Source organism: Rhinichthys klamathensis, unplaced genomic scaffold (assembly GCF_029890125.1).
Source record: "Rhinichthys klamathensis goyatoka isolate OS25496 unplaced genomic scaffold, OSU_Roscu_1.1 h1tg000104l_1, whole genome shotgun sequence".
Taxonomy (NCBI): Eukaryota; Metazoa; Chordata; class Actinopteri; order Cypriniformes; family Leuciscidae; genus Rhinichthys; species Rhinichthys klamathensis.
The window spans coordinates 3,099,799-3,107,656 of NW_026606643.1; the positions used below are offsets into that span (position 1 = coordinate 3,099,799).

Consider the following 7,858-nt stretch of genomic DNA (forward strand, 5'->3'; position numbering starts at 1 on the left):
ATTTAGGACTGTTCCTCTTTGCTGTGTGGGTTCATTTGAAGGACCTCTTTCTTATGTAGGAGCGGTGTTTTGAACTGAATATAATCAAATCAATGCATCTACTATTTCACCCCATTTCTCTGCTGTTGAGCATGTGAGTGAATTGAAAAGATCTTGTTTGGAGATGCTGCTTTATACCATTGGTCTGGGCTCTCAACCTTTTGTGTTCTAGATCAAATAATGAAAGAGGTCCTGCACTTCAACGGGGCAATTCATCCTCACAGAAAGAGATGAATTAATGGATCAAATCTCTGCTTTTTGCTCTCACAGCTTTCATCTTTGCCCCCACCTATTTATTGTTAACTTACAAAACTGAGTGAGAAATATCAAGCCTCAACCGTAATTATCCACGTCTTTGAGAAGCTTTTATTAAAATGGTAATTTAGCAAATGTGCGGAAACACGGAAAGTACAAAGTGGTATTATACTAGATGTTGAAACATTGATCAACCATTTACTTTTGTTTGTAACATTTTATTATATTTTAATATTTATTAAATATATGTCATTTGTTTTGTTTTGTTTGTAAACTATACTTTGTTTGCATTATAAGTCTCTTTTGTTTATTATGAATAATATAAACGAGTTTTCATTAGATTGTCATTTGTACTTTTTCATTTTGTCTAAAGTTTGGAAATAGCAATGGCTATTATTTCATTGTGAATTTTAAAAATATTCCATCACAGGCCTGGAAAAAATTAGTTTCTTTGTTTTGTTTTTTTGCTAAAAAGACAAATTTGAGCAGTCGTTCATTACTATTTGCTTATTTCACCTGCCAAAGAGGAAGCAGTGAGACAGATATTTAATGAAAAGCAATTAAAAATGGGTTGATGTTAAAATGCAACTTCCATTACAGACACAGAAAATCATGAAATACATTAAGGTGCATTGGCCATCGTAAATAGAAATTTCATCAGAGATCACACAAGATATTTTTCTTTGAGCAAGTGATTTCTATGATAGTGTTAAGTCGCGCTATAGATCGAACCAATGGCGCCATCCGATCAGCGGCGAAGGTCTCGCGCATGTTCCATCCTTTCCATGCTAATGGGATTTCTGATTAAATGCAATACACTTTCTCATATGTATTAACGCGTTAATTTCATCTGACTCCAAATATGAAAAGGTTTTCAATAATGTCTGTGCATCATTAAATGTGAGCGAGTGTTTGACTATTCCTTTTAACCATTAGCTAAATGAACAATGTCAAAGTCAATTAGAATAATCAAATGTAACAATTTATTATGTCGGGTAAAGTATCATGCCAATTTCACAATCAGTTCAAAGATAATCAATACAATAACATCAAATGCTCTAGAATAAGAGAAAGATGCAAACCCAACATTTTAAGAAATACATGAGGCTGAGTTTTGGGTGACTAAACCTCACGGGCTCTCTGAATTACAGAAAAGGCCTCGAGTTTCTCACTGCAGTCCATTAAATAGCCAGAATGTTTTCACATGGAAAACCTGCTAATTTGCATTAAAGGGGTGATGAACTGAGAAATCAAATTTTCCTTGAGCTTTTGACTTCTAAGAGGTCATCATATTATAAGAATATCCTGTAAGTTTCAGAACTGAAAACGTCCTTGTTAGTCCAATAAATGCTTTTATTGACACCAGGCTCAGCAAACGACTCGTTTTTCAAAGTGGGGAACTATGACGTCAAAGAGGATAAAACACCACCCCGGCAGAAGAAGATCAACGCCTACTTCAACACGGCCGGTTTAGCCCCGCCCACCGATTCGCGTATTACCAAGGGGGTAATCCATCGACCGGAAGTTGAAGCCGGCCGGGTGCCGCCATGTTGTAGCAGAACTTCACTTGCGTTAGCATTTCCATTGACTCCCATTCATTTTTGCGTCACTTTGACAGCGAATAACTTTACATCTGAGGCGTTTAAAGACTCCATTTGTCCATTATTTATTTCTAAAGAAACACGACAATGTATAAAGGGCTCCATTACCTTCTATGTTACACTATGGCCCCGTAGAAACAGATTTAGTAAAAATAGGCTAACGATTGCGTCATAACCACTCGACTCTCTGTCGCGCTGTACAGAAGTTACCGTACAGACAGGAGGAGAAGCTCGCAGGCGATCGGGGGGACGTCCCGTCAAGGGAGAAGCCCATAGATAATGAGTCCATAAAAGCAACGGAATTCTTACTCCTGCTCACTCACGCCAAAGAACTCTTTGCTCAAGTTCCCCGTCTCTGCAAGATTAACGTTGGCAGTTTTCACGCACAGCTACTAGAAGATTAACGTCTGTCAGACAGGTTGCTCACGTCATCAAGCTTAGTTTGAGTCGGTCTGAGTCTGCGCGTCAGGAACGGAAGTTCTCAAAAATCGCTAAAAGTGGGCTTCAACTGTCTCAACTGAGTTCCAATGAGATCGCTCTGTCCATTTCTTTTACTGTCTATGCGTATTACACGCATAGCTAAATAACATAGGCCTACCCCGTGATAACAAACCGGATCGAGCTACCGAGCAATAAACATGCCGTTTACAAAATATTGTGCAGTGCCTGGTTGTGGAAGAAGACAGTCGCTGCATAAGCTTCATCTGGATTCTAATAGGAATGCTTGGTAGTGATGGCAAGATGAGGCTTCCTGAACCACTGAGACCTCGCAGCCTAGAAAGTAAAAGAAATGGACACAGCGACCCCATAGACTTCAACAGAGAAAAGTGAAGTCAAATAGAAGCACTCACTTCCTGATTGCCAAGCGCACTGCGCAGGCTCAAACTGAGCTTGAAGACGTAGTTGTGACGTGACTGTTGTACGTCTTCTAGTAGCTGTGCCAAAAGGAATCTGAATCATTCCCTTCTGAATCTTGCAGAGCCGGAGATCGTGAGTATTAGCTGTTCATGAGCTCGCAGCAGGAGCAACTTTGACTCTCTATGGGCTTCTCCCTTGACTTTATGCCTCCACGTCCCCCAATTGCGAGTGAGCTTCTACATCTGTCTTTACGTTCATTTCTCTTCTATGCGACAGAGAGTCGCGTGTTATGACGCAATCGTTAGCCTATTTTTACAAAAACTGCTTTTACGGGGCCACAACGTAAGATACAAGGTAATGGAGCATTTTATACATTGTCGTGTTTCTTTAGAAATAAATAATGGACAAATGGAGTCTTTAAACGCCTCAGCTGTAAAGTTATTCGCTGTCAAAGTGACGTAAAAATGAATGGGAGTCAATGGAATGCTAACAGCAGGTGAAGGCTTGTTAGCCAATGGCGGCGCCCGGGGAGACTTCAGTTTCCGGCTGGTGGATTACCCCCTTGCTCGCAGCCCATTGCTTCAACCAAAGGTTCATTACTCGAAGCTTCATTCAGCATTGCTCACTAGTGACACCTAGCATTCTGAACCAATGACCCGTCCCCCTCCCGCAATGTTTTATTTATTTATCTTCTTCTAAATATAAGTTAATGTCTCTGTAACCTTTCATTTGCAATAATAAAGAGATCTGTGCAGACATTTGTCCATTGCCTGGGTATGAAATAAAACGTGTATTTCTCTGTCTGCATTTACTTGTACAGAGACAACTGTCACACACACAGTTAATTAATTATTCCAAAAAATATTGGATAGGGACAGTATGAACAACAAAAGTGACTGTGTTGAGTGCAGTGCTTATGGTGGAGGGACTCGAGGAAGTGTAATAAAGTAAACTGCAGTAAACACCACAGTTTGGGGTGGATGGAGGAAGGATTGCAATAGATTTTTATTGAGAAAATGAATTTTTTGAAGTGTGTTGGGGTTTAGACAATTGACCCTTCGCTAAGCCCCGCCCTCCGTAGTTACTGTTGCTACGCCTGTCAAGCTTTCGCGCCTGGCACGTCTATTACAGTGTATATGCACCAGTGTCAGACATTCCCAATGAGATAATTAGTCATTTTTGGCAAACATTTGTTGAGAGAGCAAGACAAAAGGGACTGCAGTATGCATTCGAGGGATATATATCCACGACAAAATATGCAACCGATAAGAGAATAATTTCTTAAAAATTGAAGCTAAAGCCTATATTCCCAGCGCAAACAGCAACCGCCTCATACGCTGATCATTCAAATGGGAAACACACAAATTGAGGAACAGCTATGTTCGTGCACAGCAGGGTAAGTGAAATGTGAAAATAATCTAATAATTATAAATCAAACAGTTTATCCAGATTTATCCATAAATCTTGTGGAATAACACTAACACCGGGAGTAATGCTGCGTTCCAGGCAGGTTTTTGAGCAGGTAAATCACGACTTCAAACCACGACTCACGACTTTGTAGCGTTCCATCCAGTCACGCCAAACTACCTGTGCGCAATATATACTTATTGTTTCAGAGACACTTAAAATTGTAATACATAATCGTGTGTGTATTTTTATCATTATTATATAATTATTAATTTGACTGAAACGTTATATTGGCCTAAAGTGCATTCTCACCGTGTGTTTGTGTGTGTGTGTGTGGGGGGGGGGGGGGGGGGGGGGCTGCCATTGTTGTTTTGTATGGTTCCGCGGGCTATGTGACGTCAGAACTCGTAACTGGGAGTACATCGATCTAGTACGAGTTCACGGGTGGGAAGTCACGGGTTTGACTGCCGTTCCAGTGCACTTTCACGGGTATAAGGTTGGAAAAACACGGGTTACAGGTTGCCTAGAACGCGGCATTAGTGTTAGTGTAAAGTTAACGTTACTCATGCTGCGTTCCAGGCAGGTTTTTGAGCACGTAAATCACGACTTCAAACCACGACTCACGACTTTGTAGCATTCCAGGCCAGTCACGACAAACTACCTGAGCGCAATATACATACTTATTTTTTCAGACACATAACATTGTATTACATAATCGTGTGTGTATATACATACTTATTGTTTCAGACACATAACATTGTAATACATAATCGTGTGTTTATTATTATCATTATTATTATATTATTATTAATTTGACTGCAACGTTATATTGTCCTAAAGTGTATTCTAACTGTGTACCGCCTGCAGAAACACTGCATCCGTAGGGGCTGCCATTGTTGTTTTGTATGGTTTTGCGGGCTATGTGACGTCAGAACTCGTAACTGGGAGTACATCGATCTAGTACGAGTTCACGGGTGGGAAGTCACGGGTTTGACTGCCGTTCCAGTGCACTTTCACGGGTATAAGGTTGGAAAAACACGGGTTACAGGTTGCCTGGAACGCGGCATCAGTCAGGGGTAGTAGGCTGTCGATTTAATGCTTAAATATATTTTAAAGTATGTCTGTGACCCTCCGTCTTGTCTTTAATCGTCTTATTTTACGTTGAAATATATGCATTATGAACAAAGAGCCGTCATTATTTCTAACTTCCAAGTAATAGGTGTTTTTGTTAATCCTGTCGACATAGTTGTGAACGGGGTCTCCCACACTGCTTGATCCACGCCCATCATTTCTCCCCTTGGCTTTTAGATTTTTCAGGAAGGAAAACAATTCCAAACTTTTAGGATACCGGGTATCAGATTGCACAATTCATACGCACACAGCGCTCCTCGCTCGAAAGCTTGCCAGACCTCCCGCGCCTAGTTACGGTTGCTAAGACACGATTGGCCAGTGGCGGTTTTCGGGCGTGGCTTAGCGAAGGGTCAATTCCTCTTCTTGGACAAAACCTCACCAGCCTTGGAAAAATATCCTTTCACAAGGAACAGAGGATGCAGGGGAACATAAAATGTCAGTGCCAGTGGGTATAAATGAAGATATTGATGCTTCTGTTGAGCCCAGACAGGGGAGGATCTCCTCTTTCTTGCTGGCTCCATTACCATGAAAAAGGAAGATGTCATAAAAAGCAAACAAATCCAAAAGGGCAATCCAAATTAAAAAGCAGTCCAGTCCAGATCCAAAAATCTAAACTACCAAAAATCCAAAGCAATCCAAATAATCTTATCTAATTAATATAACAAGACTATAATATAGCTACTATAATTATAATAATAACAATTATTCATTATTATTAATAACTATTCTAACCTGATATAATGTAATAATATACAGCCCTAACACATATGACACAATAACGACGATGAGAGTTCTCTAACTCTGACCCTCTGACACGCTACAAGTGCTTACTACTCCTGCAACACCCACAAGGTGGCGCGAGTTTCGAACCCCCTTTATCCAGAAACGACACTCAGTTCTCTGTGACTTCACATTTTATGATGCAGGTGTGTAAACGCGTTTTGCACCATATTCACTGCAGCAACTGTAGCAAAAATGTGAGCGTACGAGTTTCTTAATTTTTGATTTGTAGAATAGGATGTGTGTGCCTGCAATGAAGAATTTGAGAAGGTGTAACTGTTGTGTTGTGTTTGTGGAAGATACAAAAAAGTCTACAAGTTTGCAACTTTTAAAATATTTCTCTCTGTGACTTCACATTTACTGATACACATGTGTGGCTATTCTATACAACTACAAATTCCACTGTCACAGGCGTTCAGTTGTTTTGCACCAAAAATACCTTTATAGACATGTTCTTGCTAACTAATCAAATACTTGAACAGACTACTGATCTATCTGTAAAACACAATCAGAAAGAGCTCAATTTTAAGTTCACAATTCACATATACTTAATTTTTAGTAAGCAGGAATAATTTCCGACTTTAAACAAATACCCATTTAAATGCTTAGGATGTTTGCATTGTAAGACTGTTCAGGGAGACTTTAGATTTAAAGACGGTGTCTCGTTATGCAATGTTTTCTCAGTCAAATCATACAATTTCCTATTGATTCAATAGAACGCGTGAGCTCACTAGGGAATCACAATATGGCGGCGCGGTGGCTTTACTGTTTATGACGTCATGAGCTATCCAGTCATATAGATCAGTGGGTGCACGGTGCAACACACTTATGTGAGTAAAAAATGTATTTAAAAAATAATAATAATCTGATAGGCTAGTAATGCATTGTTACAGATCGTTTGATATCTAATAATTATGTGTACGTGTGTATCAGTCTAATCGTTAGCCTACTGACGAGTGAGTTGAAACTCATTATAATATTCAAAACTGTTATCCACTCACAGCAGTGGGCGTTTACTTCCAAGTCTTCAATGTGAGACGCCCATAAAAACCGAGCGTTTTTGAGCTAGGCTCAAAACTAGGGTTGAAAATAGCCTATTACTTATTCATTTTGATGTTTTTGAATGTAAAAACCAAGCGAACGTTATAAGTTGACCTCAGACAACAATATAACATTTTTTAAAAAGCCAGTTCATGACCCCTTTAAGAAGATACACCTCTTTTGAGGGTAGGGGAGAAAGACCATTTGCCTAGTCCACCTTCCTTTGTGTCAGTTATCTTCTAAACTTCTAGAAAAGCCTTATTAGCTTTTGTTTTACTTATTTAGTAATGAGACAGTTGTACCAGTCACCCTGAGACCTTTAAAATTATACTAAACACATTTCTTAATGATCATCATTCACATTAAAACCATATATATCCGTGTGTGAATTTTAGTTGTCTCTGAGAGAACGAATGGTGCGGATAAGGTGAAACTTTTGTCTCAAAGGGGGAGGTCAAATGTTAATTTCCAGCTTCAACCACCTATTTCAGCCTTACAATAGATATATTTATTTATTTTTACATTTATTTTAGTTTGTCTACATGTCATGATTTCCACTCGGGGCAAATGAAATTGCACGTTTATAACATTTTTTTTTTAACTATGAGACATGGGTAATATAATTAGATCAGTGCAATCTCTATTTCGCCACATTACTTGGTTGTTAGACTCGATGTAGGTGAATTGAAAAGATCTTGTATGCTTTATACTGCTGCTCGGCTCTAAACCCCATACAGACACCTTTG

General features: G+C 39.4%; 1 long non-coding RNA gene across 1 annotated transcript; it reads left to right on the forward strand.

The window, feature by feature from the left end:
* The first annotated feature begins 1,519 nt into the window (after positions 1-1,519).
* LOC130087049 (uncharacterized) lies at positions 1,520-7,239 on the forward strand. The gene is made up of 2 exons (XR_008807322.1): positions 1,520-1,701; positions 7,017-7,239. It is a non-coding gene; the product is annotated as an uncharacterized LOC130087049 (long non-coding RNA).
* Positions 7,240-7,858: the final 619 nt, after the last annotated feature.